Genomic DNA, 15,728 nt, shown 5'->3' with positions numbered 1-15,728 from the left:
AGGAATACGGGTCTTTTATTATCTGCGGAAAGACTGTTTTATGGGGCAAAAGAACCCACCCCAAAATTTTAAATTTGAAGCTGGAAAGGTCAGAACAAGTGAACCGAAGTTAGTGAAATATTGCACAGATATTGAAGGCTTAAAACGAGGGAATACGGGTTTCGTATTTTCCTGGAAAAATGGCTTGGGTGAGGCACGGTCTCCTTCAAACATTTTGATCACGAAATAACAAAAGTACTAGTAACAGTATTTGAGATGTATGTAAAGGACACGAAGAATTGCAACATAACTTTTTGTATGGACAATACGCAAAAAATAAAGGAATATGAGTTTCTAATGTTCTGCGAAAAAAACGGTTTAGGGGACAAAATACCCTATCCAAAATTTTGAAAGTTGACGCCCGAAAGGTAAAAAGACATTAGCCGAAGTGAATGAAATTCTGCACAGATATTACAGACGTAAAATGAAGATATAAGTTTCGTATTTTCCTGAAGAAAAATGTTGGGTGAGGCGCCGACCCCTCCAAACCTTTGATCACGGAATATCAAATGCGCTAGTATGTCAGATGTGTGTAAAGAACATGAAGAATTGCAACGAAACATTGTGTATGGAAAATAACCAAAAAATAAATGAATACTGGTTTCTTATTTTCAGTAGAAAACTGTTTTAGGGGTCAAAATCTCCCACCAAAAATTTTGAAGTTGACAGCCGAAAGAAAAGAAGAAATGGGCCGAATTGAATGAAATTTGCACAGATATTGCAGACGTAAAATGAGAATACGGGTTTCGTATTTTCCTAGGGAAAACAGTCGGGTGGGGCGCCTACCCCTCCAAACGTTTGATAACGAAAAATCAAAAGTGCTACTAACAGTATGTCAGATGTGTATATAGGACATGAAGAACTGCGCCGAAACTTTTGTATGAATAATGCGCTGAAAACAAAGGAATACGTGTCTTTTATTTTTGCGGGAAAACGGTTTTATGGGGCAAAAGGACCCATCCCAAAGTTTTGAAATTTGACGCCAAAAAGTAAGAAAAAGTAAACGGAAGTGAATGAAACTTTGCACAAATATTGTAGACATAAAACGAGGGAATACGAATTTCGTATTTACCTAAAAAAAAAAAAGCGGTTAGTTGGGGCCCGGACTCTTCTGAACCTTTGATCACGAAATATCAAGAGTGCTATTAACAGATTGTCAGGTGTGTGTGAAGCCCACCAAGAATTCCAAAGAAACTTTCTGTATGGACAATACGCAAAAAATAAAGGAATACGTTTTTTTTATTTTCTGCGGAGAAACAGTTGTAGGGAGTAAAAGAGCCCACCCAAAGTTTTGAAAGTTGATGCCCGAAAGGCAAGAAGAAATGAGCCGAAGTGAATTAATTTGTGCACAGATATTGTAGACATAAAATGAGGGAATACGAGTTTCGTATTTTCCTGGAGATAACGGACGCGTGGGGCTCTGGCCCCTCCAAACCTTTGATCACGAAGTATGAAAAGTGCTAGTATGTCAGATGTGTGTAAAGGACATGAAGAATTGCAACACAACTTTTTGTATGGACAATGCGCAAAAAATAAAGGAATACGGGTTTTTTATGGTCTGCGGGAAAACGGTTTTAGGCGGCAAGAGACCCACCCAAAATTTTAAAAGTTGACGCCCGAAAGACGGCAAGAAGTGGACCAAATTGAATCAAATATTGCACAGATATTGTAGGTTTAAATTGAGGGCATACGGGTTTCGTATTTTCCTGAGAAAAACGGTTAGGGGGCAGGGACCCCTCCAAACCTTTGATCACGAAATATAAAAAATGCTGGTAACAGTATGTCATATGTGTGTAAAGACCACGAAGAATTCCAATGAAACTTTTTGTATGGACAAATACGCAAAAAAATAAAGAAATACTTTTTTTTATTTTCTGCAGAAACCAGTTTTAGGGGGCGAAAGAACCCACACCAAAGGTTTGAAAGTTGACGCCCGAAAGGTGAGAAGTAGTGAACCGAAGTGAACGAAATATTGCACAGATATTGTAGGTTTTAATTGAGGGCATACGGGTTTCGTATTTTCCTGAGAAAAACGGTTAGGGAGCAGAGACCCCTCCAAACCTTTGATCACGAAATATAAAAAATGCTGGTAACAGTATGTCATATGTGTGTAAAGGCCACGACGAATTCCAACGAAATTTTTGTATGGACAAATACACAAACAATAAAGGAATACTTTTTTTTCTTTTCTGCGGAAAGACGGTTTTATGGGGCAAAAGAACCCAACCCAAACTTTTGAAAGTTGATTCCCGAAAGGTCCATGTTGTCTCAAAGGTTGAAGGCATTCTTTATTCCTATTTTGAGGCAAAAATTTTCTAAGTCCAGCTTCGGGTATCTTCGGGGAATAGTAAACCAGGTTCGAACCTCGGGGCCAATCTTTGCAATTTTGCAGATGTGTTTTTCTTCTTTTAAATATAATAAGACTTGTTATTAATTGTATAAAAAAGCAACATTGATTGAAATACTTAATAATACAATATTTCGAAACTTTGTATTAATATCAGCACATGCTTGTTTGTCATTTAGCTCTCCATACGTAATGAAACATTTAGATACGTAAACAAATCTTTCCATATGTGAAAGAATGCAGAAAATTAAGACATAGAACACAATTCTCGCCTGAGTACTAAAATAAAAGTCAAAATAGAACAAAAACAGCGTTTGCAGTGGATATGAATCAGAGCCCTGCAGGGGCTGGGCGTGTCCTGTTCGGCCCGGACACAAATGCTATAGGGCCGAACCGGGTGCATGTATTTCCGGGCCGAGCCACGCCGGCCCGGCTCGGCCCGGACACACAAAGATGGGTTGGAAACTAATGTTGTCATTTTTTTCCTTAAATGTCCTCCACTACCCCTACCCCTGCCTTTGCCGTGTTCGTACTGTCTTACTGTCAGTCTATGTTAATCGTAGTGTGTTTGGGAAACTGACTCTTTATTCAAGACTGCAAAGTACTTTAATACTACTAATATTAGTACTTCTATTACTACTACTTCTATTATTACTTCTACGACCACAGTTAATACTACTATAACTGCTACGATTTCGCGTCAGAGTTGACATGTCTGGTGGTACAGAATTTACCTTCTAAGTTCAGTATTTTATAACAAGACGTTTTAAACAGGGTGAAATATTCCTATTTTCATTTTCCAACCATTTTTGAACATACATCGACTTTTGCGAGGTGAAAAAGGAAGATACGACAGAAGGAAAACAAAATTATAGTAAAAGCATTATCATCAATATTTTGCATTCCAAAATACGAAATGTTTCTTAAAAAGACATAACTTTAAAAGAAATATCTTCTAAAATGAAAGAACAAATCATTGCATTTTAGGCGTGTGCGTAACAGTAATATACAAAATAAATAAATAAATATTACAATACTTTTGAGGGTCTAGATCATTTAGATTATATATCGGTATTCCAAAGGTAAACAAATGAAATGTTTTTTTTTTACTTTTGACTGAAAACGTGATTTTGAATTATATATATATATATATATATATATATATATATATATATATATATATATATATATATATATATATATATATACAGACTGTTCCATAATTCGTGTAATTTTCTACAGCACTGGGAGAAGATGAAGTTTTCACACCATTAATATAAAATTTGGCACTCTTATTGAGAAATATCTGAATTTTTCGAATTTTTCGGGGAAATAGGAGAAAATTGCTGTTTAGCCCCCCTTTTGGGAGTGTAAACACAGAAGTTCATTTTCCTTATGGGAGATTCAATGTTAAATTTTGGAAGCAGTTTTTTTCGTAAAGATCTTGGGGCAAATGAGTTGTATTTGTTACGAAATGCAAAAACACTCATTCACAAAGCTAGTAAAGTCGTCTCAAACATTATTTTGGGAAGCCCCCCTTTCGGGGGGCAAGGGACGTAAAAAGATGGTGGGTGATGTGTTATCAAAATCCCAAAATTTATTTTCGGATTGCCAGTAAACGTCAGATTAATCACAAATGTCACAGAATCAATGCTCCTTACATGTAAGAGTGACTGATAATGGGGCTACAGCCCCCTTTCAAAAGTAAGAAAATCTCCATAAATATCCTTAGTAGGGACATACGAGAAGAAGTTATTTTTTGTTAATTAATGTGAAATTTGGCGTTATTGTAGCAAAAGGGTATGCATTTTTGAAATCTGGAATGCTATTTTGGTAACGCACCACCTTAGGGGGCACAGGGGACGAAGCATTTGATGATGTATCTTTATAAAAATTCAAAATTTTGTTCCGGAAATGCCAGTGAGCGTCAGATTTTCAAAAATGTCACAGAATTAATATTCTAATGTTCCTTGCATGTGCCAGTAACTTATGTGGGGCTATAGCCCCCTTTCAAAAATAAAAATATCACCATTTATATCCCTAGTAGAGATACGAGAAGAAGGTATTTTTAGTCAATTAATGTGAAATTTGGCGTCGTTGTAGCAAAAAAGTGTGCATTTTTCATATCTGGAATGTTATTTTGGTAACCACCACCTTATTGGGCACAGGGGGCGAAGCATCTGATGATTGATCTTTATAAAAATTCAAAATTTTGTTCCGGAAATGTCAGTGAGCGTCAGATTATTCACAAATGTCACAGAATTAATATTCTAATGCTCCTTGCATGTGCCAGTGACTTATATGGGGCTATAGCCCCTTTCAAAAATAAAAAAATAATCATAAATATCCTTAGTATTGACATACGGGAAGAATGTTTTTTTTTCTCAATTAATGTGCAACTCGGCGTCGAATTAGCAAAAAGTTATGCGTTTACCAAATCTGGAATATTATTTTGGTAATGTACTGGATTAGGGGGCACAGGGGTAAAGCATAAGCTATTGGATCTTTTTAAAGTTTCAAATTTTATTTTGGAAAATTCAGCGTGTGTCAGATTGATCGTAAATAATGCAAAATTAATATTCCGATGCTCTTTGCATGTGCCAGTGACTGATATTGAGCTACAGCCTCCGTTTCAACAATTACATTAAAAATTTATAATAGATATCCTTAGCAGGAACATACGGAAGAAGCTATATTTTGTCAATTAATGTGAAATTAGGCGTTGTGCTAGTAAAAATCTGGGATATTATTTTGGGAATAGGAGGCACAGGACACGGAGGGTAATTTGGTACTTTTGGGGATCATAGGGAGGGGGCTGATAGAAATTCCAAATTTTATTTTGGGAGTGCTCATGAGTGTCAAATTAGTTGCAAGATGCGCAGAATTAATACTCCGTAGTGCTTTTATGGGCCAGTGACTAATATGTTACTACAGCTATCTTTGAAAAGCATCATAAATTCAATATGATTATTCTTACGCAAAGACCTACTGGCAGAAGCATTTTTTTTTGCAATGTGAAATTTGGCATTATATTTTAGAAAATAAATGTTTGTGACAATAAGATAATACTCATATGTGGATTTATTTTAGGGGCGTGGACTCGGAATTTCTTTTGCCTAATGGGAGTGTGACATAGGTAAATTTGCATTTTTAGTTAGAAAATACAATAACACTCTTTCGCTTGTATCTATGATGGTACATGTGTCTGGAATTTTATTGTGTCCATTCCTACTTATTGGGCAACATAAAACAAAGAATTGTCCAGAGCATAGTCATCCAGATATGTTGGAAAAGGTGTTCACAGTGGCTCTAGTAAATCCCATTAATTCATTCATGTCTTGCTCGTCTACGAGAGCATGCCGAATAAAGTAAGTTCATTTTATCTGTCTTACACTTAGATTAATGAAATATTTAAGCAATTTAGTTAATGACAACTGAGCCAAAGAAAAGTGTTGTTTTTAGAAAGGGATAATATGTTTTCTTGGATTTAAGGTATAGCCTGACTCCACCTAATCCTTATCCCTCGCGAGACATTTGTTTTTACTATAACAATGTTTCCATAGTATACGATTTCCTGACGTGCTTACATGTGCAGTATACGAGTAGGCTAGTACGTGGAAAGTGGGATCATAAAGTTATTGTGGAAGAAGTAGGGAAAAGATACGCTTTTTCTACGAATAAAGAAAACAATATTTTAATTTTTAAAATATTACTTTTTTTTCGTTCGTGGTACCTGCGGCATTTTCCATTGTCATTTTGTGTTCTATTTCGAGCTGGTTTGCTTAAGTGTGCAAAAAATATGCTGGTAACTTTATGTATGATTTTATGCTATAAGAAGAGAACAATTTAGTCTTTAAAAACACAAAATTCTTTGATTATATTCCAGTGATGCCAAAAAAAAAAAAAAAAAACCGAAGCTATATCCTCAATCTGTTACACTGACAAACTATATTCATTAACACTAGATTCGAAATTTAAAAAGAAATTAAAACATTTTTCTACAATAATGACAAATTGCACATTAATTGTAAAGCATATTTACCTCCTTCCCGTAGTTCCTACTAAGGATATTTACCGTAAATTATGTGATTTTTGGAAGGGTGGCTGTAGTCTAATATCAGTCATTGGCACATGCAAGGAGCATCGGAATATTAATTTTGTATTATTTGTGATCAATCTGACACACATTGGATTTTCCAAAATAAAATTTGAAACTTTAAAAAGATCCAATAACTTATGCTTCACCTCCTGTGCCCCCTAAGGCGGTACATTACCAAAACAAATATTACAGATTTGATAAATACATAACTCTTTGCTAACCCGACGCCGAGTTTCACGTTAATTGAGAAAAATCATTCTTCTCGTATGTCTCTACTAGGGATATAAATGGTGATTTTTTTATTTTGAAAGGGGGCTATAGCCCCACATAAGTTACTGGCACATGCAAGGAGCATTAGAATATTAATTCTGTGACATTTGTGAAAAATCTGACGCTCACTGGCATTTCCGGAACAAAATTTTGAATTTTTATAAAGATACATCATCTAATGCTTCGTTCCCTGTGCCCCCTAAGGCGGTGCGTTACCAAAATAGCATTCCAGATTTCAAAAATGCATACCCTTTTGCTACAATGACGCCAAATTTCACATTAATTAACAAAAAATAACTTCTTCTCGTATGTCCCTACTAAGGATATTTATGGTGAATTTCTTACTTTTAAAAGGGGGCTGTAGCCCCATTATCAGTCACTCTTACATGTAAGGAGCATTGATTCTGTGACATTCGTGATTAATCTGACGTTTACTGGCACTCCGAAAATAAATTTTGGGATTTTGATAACACATCACCACCATCTTTTTAAGCCCCTTGCCCCCCGAAATTGGGGCTTCCCAAAATAATGTTTGAGACGGCTTTACTAGCTTTGTGAATGAGTGTTTTTGCATTTCGTAACAAATACAACTCATTTGCCCCAAAATCTTTACGAATAATTATTGGAGAAAACTGCTTCCAAAATTTAATATTGAATCTCCCATAAGGAAAAATGAACTTTTGTGTTTACATCCCCAAAAGGGGGGCTAAACAGCAATTTTCTCCTATTTCTTTTAGAAATTCGAAAAATTCAGATATTTCTCAATAAGAGTGCCAAATTTTATATTAATGGTGTGAAAATTTCATCCTCTCCCAGTGCTGTAGAAAATTACACGAATTATGGAACAGTATATATATATATATATATATATATATATATATATATATATATATATATATATATATATATATATATATATATATATATATATATATGTGTGTGTGTGTGTGTGTGTGTGTGTGTTTGTGTGTGTGTGTGTTATAGTATTTTCACTCAGTTTTCTGACCACCGTTACTTTACTTCTTAGGAATCTACAATTGCGTCACTTTTGAACAAAGAGACGTTTATTCTTGTTTTCCCTATGTAGTTCTTAACACTTCATAATTTTAGAGAAAAATACCTGTAATGTGTATCACTTCTACTCTGCTGATTTACATAAAGAACCAATTATCGGTTGGTCGCAAACTGGAATTATTATTTTCCGCTGAGGAATCTTAAACTCTCAATCACATTTGGCCGACACATGAATAGTAATGGCCTTGTCGCAGAGGAATGATCACAAATTGCATGAAATCAATAAAAATATATCCACAGAAAGCTATATTGGTCCGTTTATCCACTCAAATTTGTTGATGATTTGCGAATGAAACATCGCAAGCAATATCTCACGGCCCAGAATATCTCCTGGCGAAAATCTCACATAAAGAAAATCTTGTCAGACGAAATCTAGCCTGGCTAGATCATCGAGGGATAAAACTTAGCCATCTAAACTCTCGCGGGACCAAATCTTGCAGTGGCGATTTCTTCTGTATAGAATGTTTAAAATATATATTTAAAATATTCACTGTACACTTTGAAAATAATAATAATTATCATAAATAAACTACAAGACAGAACATAAGTGATTTTATTAATTTTTAAAAGAGGAAAAGAAAGATAGATAAGTAGTTACTTCCCGGCTTATTAACACTTGCGTCGAAAATAGATCTTTACGTTTCACGCTCACCAAATAATTTAATTAAATAGAGAGACAGAACAAGAATTAGGTGGCCACTTGTTTTGGAAAATTTACGGATAAAACCCGTCAACTGAAAAACGAAGAACTTATTTATGTAGGCGGATAACTTGTAACTCATGTAACTGAGATACAGCAGTAGAAAGTTTGTTCCATCACCATGATATTGTTCTATATGAACAATGCAATAAACATACGTATTTAGTAAAATTATAAAGTGAATTTGTATTTAATGACTAAAAATTATGAAAAAATCTTTTGACCAGTGGCGTATTTAGGGGCTATCGGGCTAATACCCACAGAAATAATTTCATTATTACGTTTTCGCATCATACGTATAACACAAATGATGATATAAAAGCAATATGAAGAGCATTTATCTACGTTTAAACTATCCTAGCCATTACCCAATTTACTCCAATAATAAATGTGGTTTAAATGTTCTTATATCACACTATTCGTGGAACAATCGTGACGCTGAACGGTTGTGAAAACTCCTAATTGAAATTAAGAAAAAATAAGACATAAATTTTTTAAACATAAATTAACAAAACTCAGCAATAAAATTTCGAGACAAGAGCGAAAAATGTTTTCAGTGATCGAGACTAGACTAGACCTATTAAACTTAGGAGACGAGACGAGAAAATCTTACTTCTCGTCTCGTCTCATGAGGAACATTATCTGAACGAAGCAGATATCATTCTTGCTTGTAGTGACTAGCTGGGAGATGTTGGTGCATTTTTTGCATAAATAGTCGATTTTATGGCATATCAATTTCCAAGCATATCATCAATCTGTACGCTATTATTGGTTATTAGCCAAGAATAGAACGCTGTAGAATGCATTAGGTTATTATTTAGAAATGAAATGAAGTCTTTTAGATTTACATCCCACTCTTATACCGGATACACTAAAGGAGACTCTGATGATGAGAATGAACACGAAATGCTGTAATGAAGAAAGTGAGAGAAACGTGAGTACCCCAAGAAAACCCCACACATGGCGTTTGTCCACCACAAAGCTTACTTGGCGCGAGCTGAAATCGAACCTGGAACCTCATACACCAGAGGTGAGCACTCTACCACTGAGCCACTATGGTCCCCGTTATTGTTCAGGGCATAATAACTGATGCAAAAAGAATTCTTGAAATTCCCATATTTTTAATCTGCACGAAAATAGATTTAATAAATAATATTTCTTCTTTCTGTGTTTATTATACTTCCAAACTATGTTATGCATAAGTATTGGAAGTCTAATAGAACGGCTCTGCCTGTTGACAGGTATCAGACCAAAAGCGGTAAAAAAAATATATATTGAGAAGTATTTTCCGGAATAGATTTAGCGTCATAAGAATAGGTTCCATCTCCTCCGTCAATCTTCTATATAAATCGGAAGTGATAGAGATCGACTACTTGCGGGTCATAATAGCTAGCGACAAGCAAGTTTAGGGAATTGATTCAATGTCCCTCAAAAATGTGCCATTTCTACCCCTATCTTTCTATCAAAACCGAAACTGGTAGAAATTTACTACTACTTCCAGTTTAAATAGTGATTTTCATAGAGCAAAGACGATAAGATATATCGAGAAGCAGTTTTCTGGAATCAATTCAGCACCCCAAGAATAGGTTCCGTGTCCGTCTCCTCCAACAACCTTATATTTAAACCGTAAGTGGTAAAAATCGACTACAACCAGTTTCAACATTAATGGCCATAAATCAAATACGGAAATAACTAGGGACGAGAGGATTTCGGAAATCGATCAAACGTCAAGAAAATTTACCACCTATACCCTATCTCATTATTAAAACCGGAAGTGGCAGAAATTTACTACTATTTCCGGTTTCAATATTCAGTTTCATAGAGTAAAAACTGTCAGAGAGGTCGAGAAGTGTTCGGGAATTCAAACAACGTCTCAAGAATAAGCTTTCTTTCTTCCGTTAATCCTGCATTGAAATCAGAAAAGGTAGGAATAAACCGTTTTCGTTTTTAACATTGATCGCCATAAAAATAAATTGGTAGTAGATAGCGACAGTTTTCGAAAATCGATTGAGCATCTCAAGAAAAATACCATCTTCACCTATTTCTCTCTACAGAAACCGGAAATGGTAAAACAATTTTACTCTTCCAGTTTCAATATTGATCCCTATAGCTCCATAGAGCTCCCTCAGGCCTATGTGGATAGCATACGCGTCTTTGGTGCGGGAAACCCGGGTTCGATTTCCGGTGGGTTCGTATTCCCTCGCTGTAGGTCCATGTCTCATATAGCCTCCCTGCTGAACGGTACTCCAAGCTGAAATCAAACTAAAATCAAATCCATAGATCCATAGAGCAAAATCAATAATGGATATCAAGAAACAATTTTTTATTATTATTAAAGTTCACCCACAATTTTCTTCTGTCCCACCAGGCGAATATCACCAGGATGATGTAAATGAAATCTTTGAGTTTTACATCCCACGGTTATGCCGATTAGGCTAAAGGAGACGGTGATGATGAGTAATGAATGAAATTGTGGAATGAAGAAAGTGGGAGGATACGGGAGAACCCCGAGAAAACCCACGCACACGGTGTTTGTCCACCACAAAGTTCACTTGGCGGGGGCTGACATCGAACCCGGGACCCCAAGCACCAGAGGTGAACGCTCTACCACTGAGCCACCGCGGCCCCCAGGATGATGTACTCCCCACATATGCTCTGCCTGATTTTTACATTTCTTTGCCTTTGTTATTAATGTTTCGGTATAAAATGGCCTTTCGGCTCCATTTGACATTTCGTTTTCTAAAATAAATATTAATTAATTAATGCATTTAAATTTACTCGCCAGTTGTGTGTGTGTCTAACACAGCAACGGTCTATTTCTCAAAACTACTCGTCTTGTAATGTTTTTTGAGAATCCATCAAATATCATGACGCAGAAATACTAGAATAATAGTAAAATTCATTTCTAAGTACTATTGCTGACAATTTTAATTTGCCGCTTTTTTACAGTATATACAAGTGTAAAATATTTGATTTTGAGAAGTTTCACTAACATTACAAGACTAGTAGTTTTGCAACGTAGGCCCCTGTAGTCTCAAGTTTGATTTTTAAAAAAGGTTCTCGATGTCATTCAAAACGCAGATATGTAAATAAAATATATATAGTAAAAGAATCGTACGGACCGTTCTTTATTTTTACTCATTTCTAGATTTATTAGAAAATTTTGATATAAATATACCTAACAGACAGTAAGTACCAGCATTTAGTATGTCGTCCGTTTTTCCTAAGACTTCTCTTTGGTCTGTGTGTAAACTTTTGTCAGTTGATGCAACAAATAAGCGAGTTTGCTCTACGCTCTACAGTTCGAAACTCATTTTATAAGATGAATAGACTTCCCTCACTTGAAAACAACATAGACTGATTTTCTGAAACTGTCGTACCTTGTTAGCTGCAATATTCATGTACAGGTAATTATTCGCGGAGATGTTTACGTAGAATGAAAGAAATCTTTACGATCTATGAAGAGAGACAAAACACACTTTGCTCTTATCTGCTGTCAATGTGCATTTCATCGTTTTTTTTTTCTCCGCGGACAACCCTAAGTTCACGCACGTGACCTAGCGAGGGCAGAGAAAGAAATAAATCTACCTGGTTAGCTTCCTATCTGCTGTTCTGCACTGTTGCAAAATGCGGCCAATATCTTAAACAACTTTTAAATGGAAGAAAGTTAATTTTTTAATTAGCGCGCTCTAATATTACCTTAGCAAGAAAAAGTAAAAGTTATCATGTAATATTAATACTAATAAACATTTGGCCGAATTTTGAACTCTATAAAATAAGTAGATTTTATAAAATTTTGGAAAGAAATATGCTATGTTATTATATATATATAACGTTCCTATCGCGTTCCCCCTAAGTTTTACCCCCCTATATATGAGAATTAACATTTCCCTTTATACTTATTATGGAAATAACAAAATGGATACTCAGAACAGTTTTGGTTTTCAAACACTTAATGCCAAGGAGCAAGCATATCTCCATGAAAAAAGCATATCGTTTTGTTTATTTCTTTCTTCACTCTTCTAGCTAGGTATCTAGTCGATCGCCTGAAGGCAAAACATCGTACAGCAAGCAAGCTGATTCGACACGTGCCAACGACAGAACGAAAGTCTTGAATGCCCGCAGGCTTCGGTGCCTTGTAACATTGTGCTAAAAAAAAAACAAACACATGGTCAGTTGTGAGTTCCTTAGGTGTGAAACACCTAATAAGACTTTTATACAAATCGTTGTTTTTTGAAGCCTCTTTATTCCTCATAAAAACAATACATCCAGATTCGCGAAAGCCCACAGGGATTGTATTAGAAAGTTAAAAAAAATATATTTATCATTCAGATCCTTTATTATTATTATTATTATTATTATTATTATTATTATTATTATTATTATTATTATTATTATTATTATTATTATTAGTAGTAGTAGTAGTAGTAGTAGTAGTAGTAGTAGTAGTACCACATAATAGTTTTCGTTAGTCCTTACAGCAATTAATACTTAGCAGCAGAGGTAAAAGTGCTTGGGAATGCAGAGGACGCCGTCCCGCACCTTCAAAAAATGTGTACGGCGTCCCCTCAGTTCCTAAGAAATTACAATGGGCAAAGATAGGCATGGGGGACGGCGTGACGTCATGCCGCTACCTACCGTTCCCCTACCTTTTCAAATTCACTTTATCTTTGCTTAGCAGGAAATCGATACAAGAGTTAGTAGGACAGCTACTCTTTATTGATAAAAATCGTAATTTGGAGGTTATTAAAAACAATATTTCTGTGTCTAGAGGTAGAAGAGAGGGGACCATGAAAGTTACTATTGCCACATACAAAAATGAAACCTGTATTCAACACTGACTACGTATAATTCAAGGATTTTTTTAAAAAAAAGCAAAATGCTTACACCTTTTCAAAAGTAAAATTAAAATAATTACTAAGAAATTCATTCATTGAAAAACTCAGAGGTGGCAAGTCAACCGTCTTAAATCCGCTTGAGGGGCCGCGGTGGCTCAGTGGTAGAGCGTTCACCTCTGGTGCTTGGGGTCCCGGGTTCGATCCCAGCCCCGCCCATTGAACTTTGTGGTGGACAAACACCGTGTGCGTGGGTTTTTCGGGGTTCTCCCGTTTCCTCCCACTTTCTTCATTCCACCATTTCATTCATCACTCATCATCACCGTCTCTAGCCTAACCGACATATCCGCGGGACGTAAAACTCAAAGATTTCATTTCATTTTTTCATTTTTTTTCAAATCCGCTTGAGAGCGCTCGATTCCAAATTCAAGTAAAGTTAACACATGGAAGACCCAGGTTCGATTCCCGGTGGGAGTTCATGTGATTCGGATTCGACGTTAATTAGTAGGTCCACGTTTCATATAGCTTCGCTGCTGAAAGGGATGTTAAGCTCAAAATCAACTGAAGAAAAGTTATAACAATGAGAATGTTTTCTACTGTTTTGGCGTATGCAATTCTATGTTAAATAAAACTACATACACTATTTGATAATGGAAGCATTGTCAGAAATACAGTATCCAATAAATCAAACTTTTCGAGGAGGGTTTATCTGAAGATACATACCAATATTGAAAATAGTTTAAAAAGGTGCATAATGCAGAAATACTATTTTATCGCGTATGAACTTGAGGCTTCTAGAACAGCAAGTTCTGACCAGACATTAACACCGCAGAACCAGGATATGATCAAGGGATGGACTAAACCATAGTTTCCAATTTTACCCAGTGTAAATAAAGTAGAATTGAAACCCACTCTATCCAGTGTGTACCTAAGCGTCATGGGGGGGGGTCTGTAGACCCTATAAAATTCCTCTTGGATCCGCACCTGTTGAAACCAATTCATATTTCATAACTTCATACACGGCACGATCAAGCACTGAATCTATTGAAATCTTACTATGTAAAATAATTATCTAGTGTCTACACTTCTTCTATTAAAGCTCATAGTATATTCTATCATAATATAAATTGTCACTCATGTAGTGTGTGCTAATGTAACTAGGGATGCGCACGAGACAAGATTTGTGGCTGTCTCGTCTCGAAAATATGCTGTAAAAGTGATGTCTCGACTCGAAAAATGTATATTTCTCTATTGGAAGTGCCGTGTCTCGACTCGAATTTTGTCAGGAAAATCCTGTCACGATTCGTTTTCGTGCGCATCCCTAAATGTAACTCATGACAAAAATGTTTCGTTTTAAAACAAAATCGACATCCAATTTATTAAATCGCCTCGCAACCCACTTGGCCGCACACTTAGGTTACAGTCTTCACCTTTTTCCCATGCTATCTAAAGTATTGGCTAATCTTAAATTTCCATTGCGACTCGGGTTTACTAACAAGAATTATTATGTTCCAACTTAATTTGGATGTGAAATCCTGACTTAATTAGCATTTAAAAACTTCGCAGTGTGCATTAAAATCATGACAGAAATATAGTTAAATCTCTGTTTTAAATTTCATGTCTACCTTGCATCCAAATACTTGTGCTGTCATTTCTTTCAATGTTGGTAGGAGCCGAAAGTTCCAATTGATCCCAATTTTTCGCTTTAATTCCCTCTATTTGTTCATACAATTTTAAAGAAATATTATTATTAACAAGCAACACTTCTGAAATGTAACACTCCGATTTTGATAAAATTTGGAAGGTAGATACTACACATGAAATAAACGAATACGTGTTTCTTATTTTCTGCGGAAAAACGGTTTAAAGGGGCAAAAGACCCCACCCACAATTTTGAAAGTTGACGCCCCAAAGGCAAAAACCAAGGAAACCGAAGTAAACGAAATTTTACACATATTGCAGACATAAAATGAGGGAACACGTGTTTCGTATTTTCCTGGAAAAAACGGTTAGGTGGGGATCGGACCCCTCCAAAACTTTCATCACGAAATATTGAAAGTGATAATAACAATATGACAAATGTGAGTAAAGGACACAAAGAATTGCAACGAAACTTTGTGTATGAACAACATACCAAAAAATAAAGGAACACGGTTTTTTCATTTTGTGCTGAAAAACGGTTTCAGGGGGCAAAAGCTATCACCCAAAATTTTGAAAGTTAAGGGCCGAAGACCAGAGGAAGTGAACAGAAGTGAATGAAATTGTGCACAGATATTATAGACATAAAATGAGGGAATACGTTTTTCTTATTTTCCAGAAAAAAAGAAAACCGTTTAGGTGGGACACACACACCTCCAGATCTTT

This window comes from Thermobia domestica, chromosome 11 (assembly GCF_964235325.1).
Source record: "Thermobia domestica chromosome 11, izTheDome1.hap1.1, whole genome shotgun sequence".
NCBI lineage: Eukaryota > Metazoa > Arthropoda > Insecta > Zygentoma > Lepismatidae > Thermobia > Thermobia domestica.
Note: the sequence above shows the minus strand (reverse complement) of the source record.